The following is a 21,673-nucleotide window of genomic DNA, read 5'->3' as shown; positions in this document are numbered from 1 at the left end:
CTTTCAAAATTACAAGGGGATTTGATTGAGGTAATAAGGAGAAACGCTTGCCAGTGGCAGGTATGACGGTAACCAGAGGAGACCAATTGAAGATAGCAGAATCAGTATGGGGAGAATTGTATTATGCAGCAAGGGCTCAGGCCTACTGAATATCTTACTGCTTAGAAATGTTATCACGGCCCAACTCTCTCTCACTAAAGTCTTGCACACGTTGCTAACTTTCAAATGTTGCATTCTTCAAACTGGCGTTGAGTTGAATGATAGCCGTGCTGTGATAAGCTATGTTTGTTAGGGGGGTGCAGCCTGCAAGAAAATACATGGAAGTTTGATAATAACAGTGACTGTTCTGACACTGTCAGCTGCAGTTAAATGTGGGCATGTACACGTTTAAATTGTCTCGTCCCAAATGTAATTTCCTGCTGACTTTGAAACAGCAGGCATTTTACAAAAGGCAAGGAAGTGCATTGTGTACCTGTTGAGGCAGCAGCAGTGTTGAAATGGCAAAGGTTGATCAGGAGCAGACATTGCTTCGCGCCGGTGCATTGATTGGAGGCATTTCAAACAGCCTCAAAACGCACTGTTCCCTAACCGGGAATCGAACCCGGGCCGCGGCGGTGAAAGCGCCGAATCCTAACCACTAGACCACCAGGGAAGCTGCAAGAAGCTGCCTGCCAGCAAGCAGAGCAACGCAGACTTTCCTCCTTGCTGCTTTGAAATTCAGATCACTTTCACGCCAGGCAAACTTTTCGGACAAGATGACATCTTTTAGACGAGAACACAAAGGACATGTTCACTAAGCCACAGCATCAAGTGCGGGAAGGGGTCCATTTGCCATATATTTCCTTCTATGCTTTTCTCAGAGACAGAGGCATAAAGTCAGAGAGAAGCCGTCGGGGAAGTGAAAACTGAACATTATAATATCCACGACATTGTCCAGGAAATGGTTATGCAGTGCTTGAGACAAAGCAGCAAACACACACAAAATACCCGTATGTGCTCTCTTTGTGTGGGTATGTCTCAGATATCCATCTCAGTGTCATGCATTCATGGAGGCTGGCAGCACGGTGGGAGGCCATTCGGCCAATCGTGCCTGTGCTGTCTCTTTGAAAGAGCAGTCGTGCTTTCTCCCGCTGTTATCTCATTTTCTCTCTCCCTCCTCAGTGCCCCACACAACAGGCAAACAAAAGGATAACACTCTACTAACGAGGAACTGGTGCAGGGAGTTGTTATAAATTTCGTCATGTACATATTTTAAAATTATTTTCGTTCATTTTGTTCTATTCAACTTTTCCCAGGGTCTTTTTAAGGAGCTGCCCAAAAGTTTAAAGTTGGGGATGTTAAAAATCCTCCCCGTCGGGGAATTGAACCCCGGTCTCCCGCGTGACAGGCGGGGATACTCACCACTATACTAACGAGGAACTGAAAGGTGCCGAATCTGTCAGAGCAAAAATCGACCTGTGAACAGAGGGACAGAGGCAGAAGGGACAGAAATAAGAACAGAAGGAATCGGAGCAGGAGTGGGCCATTCGGCCCCTCGAGCCTGCCCCGCCATTCAATAAGATCATGGCTGATCAGATCTTGTACTCAACGCCACTTTCCTGCCCGCTCCCCATAACCCTTGACTCCACTGCAGCTCAAATATATGTCTATCTCCACCTTGAATATATTCCGTGGCTCCGCCTCCACAGCTCTCTGGGGTAGAGGATTCCAAAAATTCACGACATTCTGAGAGAACAAATTCCTCCTCATCTCCGTTTTAAATGGGCGACCGGATATCCTGGAGCTTTGCCCCCTAGTTGTAGATTCCCCCAGGAGGGGAAACATCCTCCCTGCATCTATCCTGTCAAGCACCCTCAGAATCCTATACAGAGAGAGACAGGGACAAAGAGGGAGACAAAGATAGACATACAGAGCGAGACAGTCAGTTTGACGTCTTGCAGAGTGGTCCGAGGGATAAGGAACTTCAGTTATGTTGAGAGTTTGTGATTGTTTTCCTCAGACGGTTAAGAGGAAATTTAATAAGAGGCTTTCAAAATTACAAGGGGATTTGATTGAGGTAATAAGGAGAAACGCTTGCCAGTGGCAGGTATGACGGTAACCAGAGGAGACCAATTGAAGATAGCAGAATCAGTATGGGGAGAATTGTATTACGCAGCAAGGGCTCAGGCCTACTGAATATCTTACTGCTTAGAAATGTTATCACGGCCCAACTCTCTCTCACTAAAGTCTTGCACACGTTGCTAACTTTCAAATGTTGCATTCTTCAAACTGGCGTTGAGTTGATTGATAGCCGTGCTGTGATAAGCTAAGTTTGTTAGGGGGGTGCAGCCTGCAAGAAAATACATGGAAGTTTGATAATAACCGTGACTGTTCTGACACTGTCAGCTGCAGTTAAATGTGGGCATGTACACGTTTAAATTGTCTCGTCCCAAATGTAATTTCCTGCTGACTTTGAAACAGCAGGCATTTTACAAAAGGCAAGGAAGTGCATTGTGTACCTGTTGAGGCAGCAGCAGTGTTGAAATTGCAAAGGTTGATCAGGAGCAGGCATTGCTTCGCGCGGGTGCATTGATTGGGGGCATTTCAAACAGCCTCAAAACGCACTGTTGCCTAATCGGGAATCGAACCCGGGCCGCGGCAGTAAAAGCGCCGAATCTTAACCACTAGACCACCAGGGAAGCTGCAAAAAGCTGCCTGCCAGCAAGCAGAGCAACGCAGACTTTCCTCCTTGCTGCTTTGAAATTCAGATCACTTTCACGCCAGGCAAACTTTTCGTACAAGATGACATCTTTTAGACGAGAACACAAAGGACATGTTCACTAAGCCACAGCATCTAGTGCGGGAAGGGGTCCATTTGCCATATATTACCTTCTATGCTTTTCTCAGAGACAGAGGCATAAAGTCAGAGAGAAGCCGTCGGGGAAGTGAAAACTGAACATCATAATATCCACGACATTGTCCAGGAAATGGTTATGCAGTGCTTGAGACAAAGCAGCAAACACACACAAAATACCCGTATGTGCTCTCTTTGTGTGGGTATGTCTCAGATATCCATCTCAGTGTCATGCATTCATGGAGGCTGGCAGCACGGTGGGAGGCCATTCGGCCAATCGTGCCTGTGCTGTCTCTTTGAAAGAGCAGTCGTGCTTTCTCCCGCTGTTATCTCATTTTCTCTCTCCCTCCTCAGAGCCCCACACAACAGGCAAACAGAAGGAGAACACTCTACTAACGAGGAACTGGTGCAGGGAGTTGTTATAAATTTCGTCATGTACATATTTTAAAATTATTTTCGTTCATTTTGTTCTATTCAACTTTTCCCAGGGTCTTTTTAAGGAGCTGCCCAAAGGTTTAAAATTGGGGATGTTAAAAATTCTCCCCGTCGGGGAATTGAACCCCGGTCTCCCGCGTGACAGGCGGGGATACTCACCACTATACTAACGAGGAACTGAAAGGTGCCGAATCTGTCAGAGCAAAAATCGACCTGTGAACAGAGGGACAGAGGCAGAAGGGACAGAAATAAGAATAGAAGGAATAGGAGCAGGAGTGGGCCATTCGGCCCCTCGAACCTGCCCCGCCATTCAATAAGATCATGGCTGATCAGATCTTCTACTCAACGCCACTTTCCTGCCCGCTCCCCATAACCCTTGACTCCACTGCAGCTCAAATATATGTCTACCTCCACCTTGAATATATTCAGTGGCTCCGCCTCCACAGCTCTCTGGGGTAGAGGATTCCAAAGATTCACGACATTCTGAGAGAAGAAATTCCTCCTCATCTCCGTTTTAAATGGGCGACCGGATATCCTGGAGCTTTGCCCCCTAGTTGTAGATTCCCCCAGGAGGGGAAACATCCTCCCTGCATCTATCCTGTCAAGCACCCTCAGAATCCTATACAGAGAGAGACAGGGACAAAGAGGGAGACAAAGATAGACATACAGAGCGAGACAGTCAGTTTGACGTCTTGCAGAGTGGTCCGAGGGATAAGGAACTTCAGTTATGTTGAGAGTTTGTGATTGTTTTCCTCAGACGGTTCAGAGGAAATTTAATAAGAGGCTTTCAAAATTACAAGGGGATTTGATTGAGGTAATAAGGAGAAACGCTTGCCAGTGGCAGGTATGACGGTAACCAGAGGAGACCAATTGAAGATAGCAGAATCAGTATGGGGAGAATTGTATTATGCAGCAAGGGCTCAGGCCTACTGAATATCTTACTGCTTAGAAATGTTATCACGGCCCAACTCTCTCTCACTAAAGTCTTGCACACGTTGCTAACTTTCAAATGTTGCATTCTTCAAACTGGCGTTGAGTTGAATGATAGCCGTGCTGTGATAAGCTATGTTTGTTAGGGGGGTGCAGCCTGCAAGAAAATACATGGAAGTTTGATAATAACAGTGACTGATCTGACACTGTCAGCTGCAGTTAAATGTGGGCATGTACACGTTTAAATTGTCTCGTCCCAAATGTAATTTCCTGCTGACTTTGAAACAGCAGGCATTTTACAAAAGGCAAGGAAGTGCATTGTGTACCTGTTGAGGCAGCAGCTGTTTTGAAATGGCAAAGGTTGATCAGGAGCAGACATTGCTTCGCGCGGGTGCATTGATTGGAGGCATTTCAAACAGCCTCAAAACGCACTGTTCCCTAACCGGGAATCGAACCCGGGCCGCGGCGGTGAAAGCGCCGAATCCTAACCACTAGACCACCAGGGATGCTGCAGGGAGCTGCAAGAAGCTGCCTGCCAGCAAGCAGAGCAACGCAGACTTTCGTCCTTGCTGCTTTGAAATTCAGATCACTTTCACGCCAGGCAAACTTTTCGGACAAGATGACATCTTTTAGACGAGAACACAAAGGACATGTTCACTAAGCCACAGCATCAAGTGCGGGAAGGGGTCCATTTGCCATATATTTCCTTCTATGCTTTTCTCAGAGACAGAGGCATAAAGTCAGAGAGAAGCCGTCGGGGAAGTGAAAACTGAACATCATAATATCCACGACATTGTCCAGGAAATGGTTATGCAGTGCTTGAGACAAAGCAGCAAACACACACAAAATACCCGTATGTGCTCTCTTTGTGTGGGTATGTCTCAGATATCCATCTCAGTGTCATGCATTCATGGAGGCTGGCAGCACGGTGGGAGGCCATTCGGCCAATCGTGCCTGTGCTGTCTCTTTGAAAGAGCAGTCGTGCTTTCTCCCGCTGTTATCTCATTTTCTCTCTCCCTCCTCAGTGCCCCACACAACAGGCAAACAGAAGGAGAACACTCTACTAACGAGGAACTGGTGCAGGGAGTTGTTATAAATTTCGTCATGTACATATTTTAAAATTATTTTCGTTCATTTTGTTCTATTCAACTTTTCCCAGGGTCTTTTTAAGGAGCTGCCCAAAAGTTTAAAGTTGGGGATGTTAAAAATTCTCCCCGTCGGGGAATTGAACCCCGGTCTCCCGCGTGACAGGCGGGGATACTCACCACTATACTAACGAGGAACTGAAAGGTGCCGAATCTGTCAGAGCAAAAATCGACCTGTGAACAGAGGGACAGAGGCAGAAGGGACAGAAATAAGAACAGAAGGAATCGGAGCAGGAGTGGGCCATTCGGCCCCTCGAGCCTGCCCCGCCATTCAATAAGATCATGGCTGATCAGATCTTGTACTCAACGCCACTTTCCTGCCCGCTCCCCATAACCCTTGACTCCACTGCAGCTCAAATATATGTCTATCTCCACCTTGAATATATTCAGTGGCTCCGCCTCCACAGCTCTCTGGGGTAGAGGATTCCAAAGATTCACGACATTCTGAGAGAACAAATTCCTCCTCATCTCCGTTTTAAATGGGCGACCGGATATCCTGGAGCTTTGCCCCCTAGTTGTAGATTCCCCCAGGAGGGGAAACATCCTCCCTGCATCTATCCTGTCAAGCACCCTCAGAATCCTATACAGAGAGAGACAGGGACAAAGAGGGAGACAAAGATAGACATACAGAGCGAGACAGTCAGTTTGACGTCTTGCAGAGTGGTCCGAGGGATAAGGAACTTCAGTTATGTTGAGAGTTTGTGATTGTTTTCCTCAGACGGTTAAGAGGAAATTTAATAAGAGGCTTTCAAAATTACAAGGGGATTTGATTGAGGTAATAAGGAGAAACGCTTGCCAGTGGCAGGTATGACGGTAACCAGAGGAGACCAATTGAAGATAGCAGAATCAGTATGGGGAGAATTGTATTACGCAGCAAGGGCTCAGGCCTACTGAATATATTACTGCTTAGAAATGTTATCACGGCCCAACTCTCTCTCACTAAAGTCTTGCACACGTTGCTAACTTTCAAATGTTGCATTCTTCAAACTGGCGTTGAGTTGATTGATAGCCGTGCTGTGATAAGCTAAGTTTGTTAGGGGGGTGCAGCCTGCAAGAAAATACATGGAAGTTTGATAATAACCGTGACTGTTCTGACACTATCAGCTGCAGTTAAATGTGGGCATGTACACGTTTAAATTGTCTCGTCCCAAATGTAATTTCCTGCTGACTTTGAAACAGCAGGCATTTTACAAAAGGCAAGGAAGTGCATTGTGTACCTGTTGAGGCAGCAGCAGTGTTGAAATTGCAAAGGTTGATCAGGAGCAGGCATTGCTTCGCGCGGGTGCATTGATTGGAGGCATTTCAAACAGCCTCAAAACGCACTGTTCCCTAATCGGGAATCGAACCCGGGCCGCGGCAGTAAAAGCGCCGAATCTTAACCACTAGACCACCAGGGAAGCTGCAAAAAGCTGCCTGCCAGCAAGCAGAGCAACGCAGACTTTCCTCCTTGCTGCTTTGAAATTCAGATCACTTTCACGCCAGGCAAACTTTTCGTACAAGATGACATCTTTTAGACGAGAACACAAAGGACATGTTCACTAAGCCACAGCATCAAGTGCGGGAAGGGGTCCATTTATCATATATTTCCTTCTATGCTTTTCTCAGAGACAGAGGCATAAAGTCAGAGAGAAGCCGTCGGGGAAGTGAAAACTGAACATCATAATATCCACGACATGGTTATGCAGTGCTTGAGACAAAGCAGCAAACACACACAAAATACCCGTATGCGCTCTCTTTGTGTGGGTATGTCTCAGATATCCATCTCAGTGTCATGCATTCATGGAGGCTGGCAGCACGGTGGGAGGCCATTCGGCCAATCGTGCCTGTGCTGTCTCTTTGAAAGAGCAGTCGTGCTTTCTCCCGCTGTTATCTCATTTTCTCTCTCCCTCCTCAGAGCCCCACACAACAGGCAAACAGAAGGAGAACACTCTACTAACGAGGAACTGGTGCAGGGAGTTGTTATAAATTTCGTCATGTACATATTTTAAAATTATTTTCGTTCATTTTGTTTTATTCAACTTTTCCCAGGGTCTTTTTAAGGAGCTGCCCAAAGGTTTAAAATTGGGGATGTTAAAAATTCTCCCCGTCGGGGAATTGAACCCCGGTCTCCCGCGTGACAGGCGGGGATACTCACCACTATACTAACGAGGAACTGAAAGATGCCGAACCTGTCAGAGCAAAAATCGACCTGTGAACAGAGGGACAGAGGCAGAAGGGACAGAAATAAGAATAGAAGGAATAGGAGCAGGAGTGGGCCATTCGGCCCCTCGAACCTGCCCCGCCATTCAATAAGATCATGGCTGATCAGATCTTCTACTCAACGCCACTTTCCTGCCCGCTCCCCATAACCCTTGACTCCACTGCAGCTCAAATATATGTCTATCTCCACCTTGAATATATTCCGTGGCTCCGCCTCCACAGCTCTCTGGGGTAGAGGATTCCAAAAATTCACGACATTCTGAGAGAACAAATTCCTCCTCATCTCCGTTTTAAATGGGCGACCGGATATCCTGGAGCTTTGCCCCCTAGTTGTAGATTCCCCCAGGAGGGGAAACATCCTCCCTGCATCTATCCTGTCAAGCACTCTCAGAATCCTATACAGAGAGAGACAGGGACAAAGAGGGAGACAAAGATAGACATACAGAGCGAGACAGTCAGTTTGACGTCTTGCAGAGTGGTCCGAGGGATAAGGAACTTCAGTTATGTTGAGAGTTTGTGATTGTTTTCCTCAGACGGTTAAGAGGAAATTTAATAAGAGGCTTTCAAAATTACAAGGGGATTTGATTGAGGTAATAAGGAGAAACGCTTGCCAGTGGCAGGTATGACGGTAACCAGAGGAGACCAATTGAAGATAGCAGAATCAGTATGGGGAGAATTGTATTATGCAGCAAGGGCTCAGGCCTACTGAATATCTTACTGCTTAGAAATGTTATCACGGCCCAACTCTCTCTCACTAAAGTCTTGCACACGTTGCTAACTTTCAAATGTTGCATTCTTCAAACTGGCGTTGAGTTGATTGATAGCCGTGCTGTGATAAGCTATGTTTGTTAGGGGGGTGCAGCCTGCAAGAAAATACATGGAAGTTTGATAATAACAGTGACTGTTCTGACACTGTCAGCTGCAGTTAAATGTGGGCATGTACACGTTTAAATTGTCTCGTCCCAAATGTAATTTCCTGCTGACTTTGAAACAGCAGGCATTTTACAAAAGGCAAGGAAGTGCATTGTGTACCTGTTGAGGCAGCAGCAGTGTTGAAATGGCAAAGGTTGATCAGGAGCAGACATTGCTTCGCGCCGGTGCATTGATTGGAGGCATTTCAAACAGCCTCAAAACGCACTGTTCCCTAACCGGGATTCGAACCCGGGCCGCGGCGGTGAAAGTGCTGAATCCTAACCACTAGACCACCAGGGAAGCTGCAAGAAGCTGCCTGCCAGTAAGCAGAGCAACGCAGACTTTCCTCCTTGCTGCTTTGAAATTCAGATCACTTTCACGCCAGGCAAACTTTTCGGACAAGATGACATCTTTTAGACGAGAACACAAAGGACATGTTCACTAAGCCACAGCATCAAGTGCGGGAAGGGGTCCATTTGCCATATATTTCCGTCTATGCTTTTCTCAGAGACAGAGGCATAAAGTCAGAGAGAAGCCCTCGGGGAAGTGAAAACTGAACATCATAATATCCACGACATTGTCCAGGAAATGGTTATGCAGTGCTTGAGACAAAGCAGCAAACACACACAAAATACCCGTATGTGCTCTCTTTGTGTGGGTATGTCTCAGATATCCATCTCAGTGTCATGCATTCATGGAGGCTGGCAGCACGGTGCGAGGCCTTTCGGCCAATCGTGCCTGTGCTGTCTCTTTGAAAGAGCAGTCGTGCTTTCTCCCGCTGTTATCTCATTTTCTCTCTCCCTCCTCAGAGCCCCACACAACAGGCAAACAGAAGGAGAACACTCTACTAACGAGGAACTGGTGCAGGGAGTTGTTATAAATTTCGTCATGTACATATTTTAAAATTATTTTCGTTCATTTTGTTCTATTCAACTTTTCCCAGGGTCTTTTTAAGGAGCTGCTCAAAGGTTTAAAATTGGGAATGTTAAAAATTCTCCCCGTCGGGGAATTGAACCCCGGTCTCCCGCGTGACAGGCGGGGATACTCACCACTATACTAACGAGGAACTGAAAGGTGCCGAATCTGTCAGAGCAAAAATCGACCTGTGAACAGAGGGACAGAGGCAGAAGGGACAGAAATAAGAATAGAAGGAATAGGAGCAGGAGTGGGCCATTCGGCCCCTCGAACCTGCCCCGCCATTCAATAAGATCATGGCTGATCAGATCTTCTACTCAACGCCACTTTCCTGCCCGCTCCCCATAACCCTTGACTCCACTGCAGCTCAAATATATGTCTACCTCCACCTTGAATATATTCAGTGGCTCCGCCTCCACAGCTCTCTGGGGTAGAGGATTCCAAAGATTCACGACATTCTGAGAGAAGAAATTCCTCCTCATCTCCGTTTTAAATGGGCGACCGGATATCCTGGAGCTTTGCCCCCTAGTTGTAGATTCCCCCAGGAGGGGAAACATCCTCCCTGCATCTATCCTGTCAAGCACCCTCAGAATCCTATACAGAGAGAGACAGGGACAAAGAGGGAGACAAAGATAGACATACAGAGCGAGACAGTCAGTTTGACGTCTTGCAGAGTGGTCCGAGGGATAAGGAACTTCAGTTATGTTGAGAGTTTGTGATTGTTTTCCTCAGACGGTTAAGAGGAAATTTAATAAGAGGCTTTCAAAATTACAAGGGAATTTGATTGAGGTAATAAGGAGAAACGCTTGCCAGTGGCAGGTATGACGGTAACCAGAGGAGACCAATTGAAGATAGCAGAATCAGTATGGGGAGAATTGTATTATGCAGCAAGGGCTCAGGCCTACTGAATATCTTACTGCTTAGAAATGTTATCACGGCCCAACTCTCTCTCACTAAAGTCTTGCACACGTTGCTAACTTTCAAATGTTGCATTCTTCAAACTGGCGTTGAGATGATTGATAGCCGTGCTGTGATAAGCTAAGTTTGTTAGGGGGGTGCAGCCTGCAAGAAAATACATGGAAGTTTGATAATAACCGTGACTGTTCTGACACTGTCAGCTGCAGTTAAATGTGGGCATGTACACGTTTAAATTGTCTCGTCCCAAATGTAATTTCCTGCTGACTTTGAAACAGCAGGCATTTTACAAAAGGCAAGGAAGTGCATTGTGTACCTGTTGAGGCAGCAGCAGTGTTGAAATTGCTGAGGTTGATCAGGAGCAGACATTGCTTCGCGCGGGTGCATTGATTGGAGGCATTTCAAACAGCCTCAAAACGCACTGTTCCCTAACCGGGAATCGAACCCGGGCCGCGGCGGTGAAAGCGCCGATTCCTAACCACTAGACCACCAGGGATGCTGCAGGGAGCTGCAAGAAGCTGCCTGCCAGCAAGCAGAGCAACGCAGACTTTCCTCCTTGCTGCTTTGAAATTCAGATCACTTTCACGCCAGGCAAACTTTTCGGACAAGATGACATCTTTTAGACGAGAACACAAAGGACATGTTCACTAAGCCACAGCATCAAGTGCGGGAAGGCGTCCATTTGCCATATATTTCCTTCTATGCTTTTCTCAGAGACAGAGGCATAAAGTCAGAGAGAAGCCGTCGGGGAAGTGAAAACTGAACATCATAATATCCACGACATTGTCCAGGAAATGGTTATGCAGTGCTTGAGACAAAGCAGCAAACACACACAAAATACCCGTATGTGCTCTCTTTGTGTGGGTATGTCTCAGATATCCATCTCAGTGTCATGCATTCATGGAGGCTGGCAGCACGGTGGGAGGCCATTAGGCGAATCGTGCCTGTGCTGTCTCTTTGAAAGAGCAGTCGTGCTTTCTCCCGCTGTTATCTCATTTTCTCTCTCCCTCCTCAGTGCCCCACACAACAGGCAAACAGAAGGAGAACACTCTACTAACGAGGAACTGGTGCAGGGAGTTGTTATAAATTTCGTCATGTACATATTTTAAAATTATTTTCGTTCATTTTGTTCTATTCAACTTTTCCCAGGGTCTTTTTAAGGAGCTGCCCAAAAGTTTAAAGTTGGGGATGTTAAAAATTCTCCCCGTCGGGGAATTGAACCCCGGTCTCCCGCGTGACAGGCGGGGATACTCACCACTATACTAACGAGGAACTGAAAGGTGCCGAATCTGTCAGAGCAAAAATCGACCTGTGAACAGAGGGACTGAGGCAGAAGGGACAGAAATAAGAACAGAAGGAATCGGAGCAGGAGTGGGCCATTCGGCCCCTCGAGCCTGCCCCGCCATTCAATAAGATCATGGCTGATCAGATCTTGTACTCAACGCCACTTTCCTGCCCGCTCCCCATAACCCTTGACTCCACTGCAGCTCAAATATATGTCTATCTCCACCTTGAATATATTCCGTGGCTCCGCCTCCACAGCTCTCTGGGGTAGAGGATTCCAAAAATTCACGACATTCTGAGAGAACAAATTCCTCCTCATCTCCGTTTTAAATGGGCGACCGGATATCCTGGAGCTTTGCCCCCTAGTTGTAGATTCCCCCAGGAGGGGAAACATCCTCCCTGCATCTATCCTGTCAAGCACCCTCAGAATCCTATACAGAGAGAGACAGGGACAAAGAGGGAGACAAAGATAGACATACAGAGCGAGACACTCAGTTTGACGTCTTGCAGAGTGGTCCGAGGGATAAGGAACTTCAGTTATGTTGAGAGTTTGTGATTGTTTTCCTCAGACGGTTAAGAGGAAATTTAATAAGAGGCTTTCAAAATTACAAGGGGATTTGATTGAGGTAATAAGGAGAAACGCTTGCCAGTGGCAGGTATGACGGTAACCAGAGGAGACCAATTGAAGATAGCAGAATCAGTATGGGGAGAATTGTATTACGCAGCAAGGGCTCAGGCCTACTGAATATCTTACTGCTTAGAAATGTTATCACGGCCCAACTCTCTCTCACTAAAGTCTTGCACACGTTGCTAACTTTCAAATGTTGCATTCTTCAAACTGGCGTTGAGTTGATTGATAGCCGTGCTGTGATAAGCTAAGTTTGTTACGGGGGTGCAGCCTGCAAGAAAATACATGGAAGTTTGATAATAACCGTGACTGTTCTGACACTGTCAGCTGCAGTTAAATGTGGGCATGTACACGTTTAAATTGTCTCGTCCCAAATGTAATTTCCTGCTGACTTTGAAACAGCAGGCATTTTACAAAAGGCAAGGAAGTGCATTGTGTACCTGTTGAGGCAGCAGCAGTGTTGAAATTGCAAAGGTTGATCAGGAGCAGACATTGCTTCGCGCCGGTGCATTGATTGGAGGCATTTCAAACAGCCTCAAAACGCACTGTTTTCTAATCGGGAATCGAACCCGGGCCGCGGCAGTAAAAGCGCCGAATCTTAACCACTAGACCACCAGGGATGCTGCAAAAAGCTGCCTGCCAGCAAGCAGAGCAACGCAGACTTTCCTCCTTGCTGCTTTGAAATTCAGATCACTTTCACGCCAGGCAAACTTTTCGTACAAGATGACATCTTTTAGACGAGAACACAAAGGACATGTTCACTAAGCCACAGCATCAAGTGCGGGAAGGGGTCCATTTGCCATATATTACCTTCTATGCTTTTCTCAGAGACAGAGGCATAAAGTCAGAGAGAAGCCGTCGGGGAAGTGAAAACTGAACATCATAATATCCACGACATTGTCCAGGAAATGGTTATGCAGTGCTTGAGACAAAGCAGCAAACACACACAAAATACCCGTATGTGCTCTCTTTGTGTGGGTATGTCTCAGACATCCATCTCAGTGTCATGCATTCATGGAGGCTGGCAGCACGGTGGGAGGCCATTCGGCCAATCGTGCCTGTGCTGTCTCTTTGAAAGAGCAGTCGTGCTTTCTCCCGCTGTTATCTCATTTTCTCTCTCCCTCCTCAGTGCCCCACACAACAGGCAAACAGAAGGAGAACACTCTACTAACGAGGAACTGGTGCAGGGAGTTGTTATAAATTTCGTCATGTACATATTTTAAAATTATTTTCGTTCATTTTGTTCTATTCAACTTTTCCCAGGGTCTTTTTAAGGAGCTGCCCAAAAGTTTAAAGTTGGGGATGTTAAAAATTCTCCCCGTCGGGGAATTGAACCCCGGTCTCCCGCGTGACAGGCGGGGATACTCACCACTATACTAACGAGGAACTGAAAGGTGCCGAATCTGTCAGAGCAAAAATCGACCTGTGAACAGAGGGACAGAGGCAGAAGGGACAGAAATAAGAACAGAAGGAATCGGAGCAGGAGTGGGCCATTCGGCCCCTCGAGCCTGCCCCGCCATTCAATAAGATCATGGCTGATCAGATCTTGTACTCAACGCCACTTTCCTGCCCGCTCCCCATAACCCTTGACTCCACTGCAGCTCAAATATATGTCGATCTCCACCTTGAATATATTCAGTGGCTCCGCCTCCACAGCTCTCTGGGGTAGAGGATTCCAAAGATTCACGACATTCTGAGAGAACAAATTCCTCCTCATCTCCGTTTTAAATGGGCGACCGGATATCCTGGAGCTTTGCCCCCTAGTTGTAGATTCCCCCAGGAGGGGAAACATCCTCCCTGCATCTATCCTGTCAAGCACCCTCAGAATCCTATACAGAGAGAGACAGGGACAAAGAGGGAGACAAAGATAGACATACAGAGCGAGACAGTCAGTTTGACGTCTTGCAGAGTGGTCCGAGGGATAAGGAACTTCAGTTATGTTGAGAGTTTGTGATTGTTTTCCTCAGACGGTTAAGAGGAAATTTAATAAGAGGCTTTCAAAATTACAAGGGGATTTGATTGAGGTAATAAGGAGAAACGCTTTCCAGTGGCAGGTATGACGGTAACCAGAGGAGACCAATTGAAGATAGCAGAATCAGTATGGGGAGAATTGTATTACGCAGCAAAGGCTCAGGCCTACTGAATATCTTACTGCTTAGAAATGTTATCACGGCCCAACTCTCTCTCACTAAAGTCTTGCACACGTTGCTAACTTTCAAATGTTGCATTCTTCAAACTGGCGTTGAGTTGATTGATAGCCGTGCTGTGATAAGCTATGTTTGTTAGGGGGGTGCAGCCTGCAAGAAAATACATGGAAGTTTGATAATAACAGTGACTGTTCTGACACTGTCAGCTGCAGTTAAATGTGGGCATGTACACGTTTAAATTGTCTCGTCCCAAATGTAATTTCCTGCTGACTTTGAAACAGCAGGCATTTTACAAAATGCAAGGAAGTGCATTGTGTACCTGTTGAGGCAGCAGCAGTGTTGAAATGGCAAAGGTTGATCAGGAGCAGACATTGCTTCGCGCCGGTGCATTGATTGGAGGCATTTTAAACAGCCTCAAAACGCACTGTTCCCTAACCGGGAATCGAACCCGGGCCGTGGCGGTGAAAGCGCCGAATCCTAACCACTAGACCACCAGGGAAGCTGCAAGAAGCTGCCTGCCAGCAAGCAGAGCAACGCAGACTTTCCTCCTTGCTGCTTTGAAATTCAGATCATTTTCACGCCAGGCAAACTTTTCGGACAAGATGACATCTTTTAGACGAGAACACAAAGGACATGTTCACTAAGCCACAGCATCAAGTGCGGGAAGGGGTCCATTTGCCATATATTTCCTTCTATGCTTTTCTCAGAGACAGAGGCATAAAGTCAGAGAGAAGCCGTCGGGGAAGTGAAAACTGAACATCATAATATCCACGACATTGTCCAGGAAATGGTTATGCAGTGCTTGAGACAAAGCAGCAAACACACACAAAATACCCGTATGTGCTCTCTTTGTGTGGGTATGTCTCAGATATCCATCTCAGTGTCATGCATTCATGGAGGCTGGCAGCACGGTGGGAGGCCATTCGGCGAATCGTGCCTGTGCTGTCTCTTTGAAAGAGCAGTCGTGCTTTCTCCCGCTGTTATCTCATTTTCTCTCTCCCTCCTCAGTGCCCCACACAACAGGCAAACAGAAGGAGAACACTCTACTAACGAGGAACTGGTGCAGGGAGTTGTTATAAATTTCGTCATGTACATATTTTAAAATTATTTTCGTTCATTTTGTTCTATTCAACTTTTCCCAGGGTCTTTTTAAGGAGCTGCCCAAAAGTTTAAAGTTGGGGATGTTAAAAATCCTCCCCGACGGGGAATTGAACCCCGGTCTCCCGCGTGACAGGCGGGGATACTCACCACTATACTAACGAGGAACTGAAAGGTGCCGAATCTGTCAGAGCAAAAATCGACCTGTGAACAGAGGGACTGAGGCAGAAGGGACAGAAATAAGAACAGAAGGAATCGGAGCAGGAGTGGGCCATTCGGCCCCTCGAGCCTGCCCCGCCATTCAATAAGATCATGGCTGATCAGATCTTGTACTCAACGCCACTTTCCTGCCCGCTCCCCATAACCCTTGACTCCACTGCAGCTCAAATATATGTCTATCTCCACCTTGAATATATTCCGTGGCTCCGCCTCCACAGCTCTCTGGGGTAGAGGATTCCAAAAATTCACGACATTCTGAGAGAACAAATTCCTCCTCATCTCCGTTTTAAATGGGCGACCGGATATCCTGGAGCTTTGCCCCCTAGTTGTAGATTCCCCCAGGAGGGGAAACATCCTCCCTGCATCTATCCTGTCAAGCACCCTCAGAATCCTATACAGAGAGAGACAGGGACAAAGAGGGAGACAAAGATAGACATACAGAGCGAGACACTCAGTTTGACGTCTTGCAGAGTGGTCCGAGGGATAAGGAACTTCAGTTATGTTGAGAGTTTGTGATTGTTTTCCTCAGACGGTTAAGAGGAAATTTAATAAGAGGCTTTCAAAATTACAAGGGGATTTGATTGAGGTAATAAGGAGAAACGCTTGCCAGTGGCAGGTATGACGGTAACCAGAGGAGACCAATTGAAGATAGCAGAATCAGTATGGGGAGAATTGTATTACGCAGCAAGGGCTCAGGCCTACTGAATATCTTACTGCTTAGAAATGTTATCACGGCCCAACTCTCTCTCACTAAAGTCTTGCACACGTTGCTAACTTTGAAATGTTGCATTCTTCAAACTGGCGTTGAGTTGATTGATAGCCGTGCTGTGATAAGCTAAGTTTGTTAGGGGGTGCAGCCTGCAAGAAAATACATGGAAGTTTGATAATAACCGTGACTGTTCTGACACTGTCAGCTGCAGTTAAATGTGGGCATGTACACGTTTAAATTGTCTCGTCCCAAATGTAATTTCCTGCTGACTTTGAAACAGCAGGCATTTTACAAAAGGCAAGGAAGTGCATTGTGTACCTGTTGAGGCAGCAGCAGTGTTGAAATTGCAAAGGTTGATCAGGAGCAGACATTGCTTCGCGCCGGTGCATTGATTGGAGGCATTTCAAACAGCCTCAAAACGCACTGTTTTCTAATCGGGAATCGAACCCGGGCCGCGGCAGTAAAAGCGCCGAATCTTAACCACTAGACCACCAGGGATGCTGCAAAAAGCTGCCTGCCAGCAAGCAGAGCAACGCAGACTTTCCTCCTTGCTGCTTTGAAATTCAGATCACTTTCACGCCAGGCAAACTTTTCGTACAAGATGACATCTTTTAGACGAGAACACAAAGGACATGTTCACTAAGCCACAGCATCAAGTGCGGGAAGGGGTCCATTTGCCATATATTACCTTCTATGCTTTTCTCAGAGACAGAGGCATAAAGTCAGAGAGAAGCCGTCGGGGAAGTGAAAACTGAACATCATAATATCCACGACATGGTTATGCAGTGCTTGAGACAAAGCAGCAAACACACACAAAATACCCGTATGCGCTCTCTTTGTGTGGGTATGTCTCAGATATCCATCTCAGTGTCATGCATTCATGGAGGCTGGCAGCACGGTGGGAGGCCATTCGGCCAATCGTGCCTGTGCTGTCTCTTTGAAAGAGCAGTCGTGCTTTCTCCCGCTGTTATCTCATTTTCTCTCTCCCTCCTCAGAGCCCCACACAACAGGCAAACAGAAGGAGAACACTCTACTAACGAGGAACTGGTGCAGGGAGTTGTTATAAATTTCGTCATGTACATATTTTAAAATTATTTTCGTTCATTTTGTTTTATTCAACTTTTCCCAGGGTCTTTTTAAGGAGCTGCCCAAAGGTTTAAAATTGGGGATGTTAAAAATTCTCCCCGTCGGGGAATTGAACCCCGGTCTCCCGCGTGACAGGCGGGGATACTCACCACTATACTAACGAGGAACTGAAAGATGCCGAACCTGTCAGAGCAAAAATCGACCTGTGAACAGAGGGACAGAGGCAGAAGGGACAGAAATAAGAATAGAAGGAATAGGAGCAGGAGTGGGCCATTCGGCCCCTCGAACCTGCCCCGCCATTCAATAAGATCATGGCTGATCAGATCTTCTACTCAACGCCACTTTCCTGCCCGCTCCCCATAACCCTTGACTCCACTGCAGCTCAAATATATGTCTATCTCCACCTTGAATATATTCCGTGGCTCCGCCTCCACAGCTCTCTGGGGTAGAGGATTCCAAAAATTCACGACATTCTGAGAGAACAAATTCCTCCTCATCTCCGTTTTAAATGGGCGACCGGATATCCTGGAGCTTTGCCCCCTAGTTGTAGATTCCCCCAGGAGGGGAAACATCCTCCCTGCATCTATCCTGTCAAGCACTCTCAGAATCCTATACAGAGAGAGACAGGGACAAAGAGGGAGACAAAGATAGACATACAGAGCGAGACAGTCAGTTTGACGTCTTGCAGAGTGGTCCGAGGGATAAGGAACTTCAGTTATGTTGAGAGTTTGTGATTGTTTTCCTCAGACGGTTAAGAGGAAATTTAATAAGAGGCTTTCAAAATTACAAGGGGATTTGATTGAGGTAATAAGGAGAAACGCTTGCCAGTGGCAGGTATGACGGTAACCAGAGGAGACCAATTGAAGATAGCAGAATCAGTATGGGGAGAATTGTATTATGCAGCAAGGGCTCAGGCCTACTGAATATCTTACTGCTTAGAAATGTTATCACGGCCCAACTCTCTCTCACTAAAGTCTTGCACACGTTGCTAACTTTCAAATGTTGCATTCTTCAAACTGGCGTTGAGTTGATTGATAGCCGTGCTGTGATAAGCTATGTTTGTTAGGGGGGTGCAGCCTGCAAGAAAATACATGGAAGTTTGATAATAACAGTGACTGTTCTGACACTGTCAGCTGCAGTTAAATGTGGGCATGTACACGTTTAAATTGTCTCGTCCCAAATGTAATTTCCTGCTGACTTTGAAACAGCAGGCATTTTACAAAAGGCAAGGAAGTGCATTGTGTACCTGTTGAGGCAGCAGCAGTGTTGAAATGGCAAAGGTTGATCAGGAGCAGACATTGCTTCGCGCCGGTGCATTGATTGGAGGCATTTCAAACAGCCTCAAAACGCACTGTTCCCTAACCGGGATTCGAACCCGGGCCGCGGCGGTGAAAGTGCTGAATCCTAACCACTAGACCACCAGGGAAGCTGCAAGAAGCTGCCTGCCAGTAAGCAGAGCAACGCAGACTTTCCTCCTTGCTGCTTTGAAATTCAGATCACTTTCACGCCAGGCAAACTTTTCGGACAAGATGACATCTTTTAGACGAGAACACAAAGGACATGTTCACTAAGCCACAGCATCAAGTGCGGGAAGGGGTCCATTTGCCATATATTTCCGTCTATGCTTTTCTCAGAGACAGAGGCATAAAGTCAGAGAGAAGCCCTCGGGGAAGTGAAAACTGAACATCATAATATCCACGACATTGTCCAGGAAATGGTTATGCAGTGCTTGAGACAAAGCAGCAAACACACACAAAATACCCGTATGTGCTCTCTTTGTGTGGGTATGTCTCAGATATCCATCTCAGTGTCATGCATTCATGGAGGCTGGCAGCACGGTGCGAGGCCTTTCGGCCAATCGTGCCTGTGCTGTCTCTTTGAAAGAGCAGTCGTGCTTTCTCCCGCTGTTATCTCATTTTCTCTCTCCCTCCTCAGAGCCCCACACAACAGGCAAACAGAAGGAGAACACTCTACTAACGAGGAACTGGTGCAGGGAGTTGTTATAAATTTCGTCATGTACATATTTTAAAATTATTTTCGTTCATTTTGTTCTATTCAACTTTTCCCAGGGTCTTTTTAAGGAGCTGCTCAAAGGTTTAAAATTGGGAATGTTAAAAATTCTCCCCGTCGGGGAATTGAACCCCGGTCTCCCGCGTGACAGGCGGGGATACTCACCACTATACTAACGAGAAACTGAAAGGTGCCGAATCTGTCAGAGCAAAAATCGACCTGTGAACAGAGGGACAGAGGCAGAAGGGACAGAAATAAGAATAGAAGGAATAGGAGCAGGAGTGGGCCATTCGGCCCCTCGAACCTGCCCCGCCATTCAATAAGATCATGGCTGATCAGATCTTCTACTCAACGCCACTTTCCTGCCCGCTCCCCATAACCCTTGACTCCACTGCAGCTCAAATATATGTCTACCTCCACCTTGAATATATTCAGTGGCTCCGCCTCCACAGCTCTCTGGGGTAGAGGATTCCAAAGATTCACGACATTCTGAGAGAAGAAATTCCTCCTCATCTCCGTTTTAAATGGGCGACCGGATATCCTGGAGCTTTGCCCCCTAGTTGTAGATTCCCCCAGGAGGGGAAACATCCTCCCTGCATCTATCCTGTCAAGCACCCTCAGAATCCTATACAGAGAGAGACAGGGACAAAGAGGGAGACAAAGATAGACATACAGAGCGAGACAGTCAGTTTGACGTCTTGCAGAGTGGTCCGAGGGATAAGGAACTTCAGTTATGTTGAGAGTTTGTGATTGTTTTCCTCAGACGGTTAAGAGGAAATTTAATAAGAGGCTTTCAAAATTACAAGGGAATTTGATTGAGGTAATAAGGAGAAACGCTTGCCAGTGGCAGGTATGACGGTAACCAGAGGAGACCAATTGAAGATAGCAGAATCAGTATGGGGAGAATTGTATTATGCAGCAAGGGCTCAGGCCTACTGAATATCTTACTGCTTAGAAATGTTATCACGGCCCAACTCTCTCTCACTAAAGTCTTGCACACGTTGCTAACTTTCAAATGTTGCATTCTTCAAACTGGCGTTGAGATGATTGATAGCCGTGCTGTGATAAGCTAAGTTTGTTAGGGGGGTGCAGCCTGCAAGAAAATACATGGAAGTTTGATAATAACCGTGACTGTTCTGACACTGTCAGCTGCAGTTAAATGTGGGCATGTACACGTTTAAATTGTCTCGTCCCAAATGTAATTTCCTGCTGACTTTGAAACAGCAGGCATTTTACAAAAGGCAAGGAAGTGCATTGTGTACCTGTTGAGGCAGCAGCAGTGTTGAAATTGCTGAGGTTGATCAGGAGCAGACATTGCTTCGCGCGGGTGCATTGATTGGAGGCATTTCAAACAGCCTCAAAACGCACTGTTCCATAACCGGGAATCGAACCCGGGCCGCGGCGGTGAAAGCGCCGATTCCTAACCACTAGACCACCAGGGATGCTGCAGGGAGCTGCAAGAAGCTGCCTGCCAGCAAGCAGAGCAACGCAGACTTTCCTCCTTGCTGCTTTGAAATTCAGATCACTTTCACGCCAGGCAAACTTTTCGGACAAGATGACATCTTTTAGACGAGAACACAAAGGACATGTTCACTAAGCCACAGCATCAAGTGCGGGAAGGCGTCCATTTGCCATATATTTCCTTCTATGCTTTTCTCAGAGACAGAGGCATAAAGTCAGAGAGAAGCCGTCGGGGAAGTGAAAACTGAACATCATAATATCCACGACATTGTCCAGGAAATGGTTATGCAGTGCTTGAGACAAAGCAGCAAACACACACAAAATACCCGTATGTGCTCTCTTTGTGTGGGTATGTCTCAGATATCCATCTCAGTGTCATGCATTCATGGAGGCTGGCAGCACGGTGGGAGGCCATTAGGCGAATCGTGCCTGTGCTGTCTCTTTGAAAGAGCAGTCGTGCTTTCTCCCGCTGTTATCTCATTTTCTCTCTCCCTCCTCAGTGCCCCACACAACAGGCAAACAGAAGGAGAACACTCTACTAACGAGGAACTGGTGCAGGGAGTTGTTATAAATTTCGTCATGTACATATTTTAAAATTATTTTCGTTCATTTTGTTCTATTCAACTTTTCCCAGGGTCTTTTTAAGGAGCTGCCCAAAAGTTTAAAGTTGGGGATGTTAAAAATCCTCCCCGACGGGGAATTGAACCCCGGTCTCCCGCGTGACAGGCGGGGATACTCACCACTATA

The 21,673-nt window shown here is 46.7% G+C and overlaps 2 non-coding genes across 2 annotated transcripts; both read right to left on the bottom strand.

The window, feature by feature from the left end:
• Nucleotides 1-580: 580 nt before the first annotated feature.
• trnae-uuc (transfer RNA glutamic acid (anticodon UUC)) lies at nucleotides 581-652 on the bottom strand. Its single transcript has one exon. It is a non-coding gene; the product is annotated as a tRNA-Glu (tRNA).
• A 3,980-nt stretch (nucleotides 653-4,632) lies between these two features.
• Nucleotides 4,633-4,704, bottom strand: trnae-uuc (transfer RNA glutamic acid (anticodon UUC)). The gene has a single exon. It is a non-coding gene; the product is annotated as a tRNA-Glu (tRNA).
• Between the last annotated feature and the right edge of the window lie 16,969 nt (nucleotides 4,705-21,673).

The sequence above is a fragment of the Somniosus microcephalus genome, unplaced genomic scaffold (assembly GCF_052327205.1).
Source record: "Somniosus microcephalus isolate GS21.2 unplaced genomic scaffold, FLI_Smic_1.0 scaffold50, whole genome shotgun sequence".
Lineage (NCBI taxonomy): Eukaryota > Metazoa > Chordata > Chondrichthyes > Squaliformes > Somniosidae > Somniosus > Somniosus microcephalus.
The sequence above is the reverse complement of the archived record's forward strand: the minus strand, read 5'-3'. Positions and strand labels throughout refer to the sequence as shown.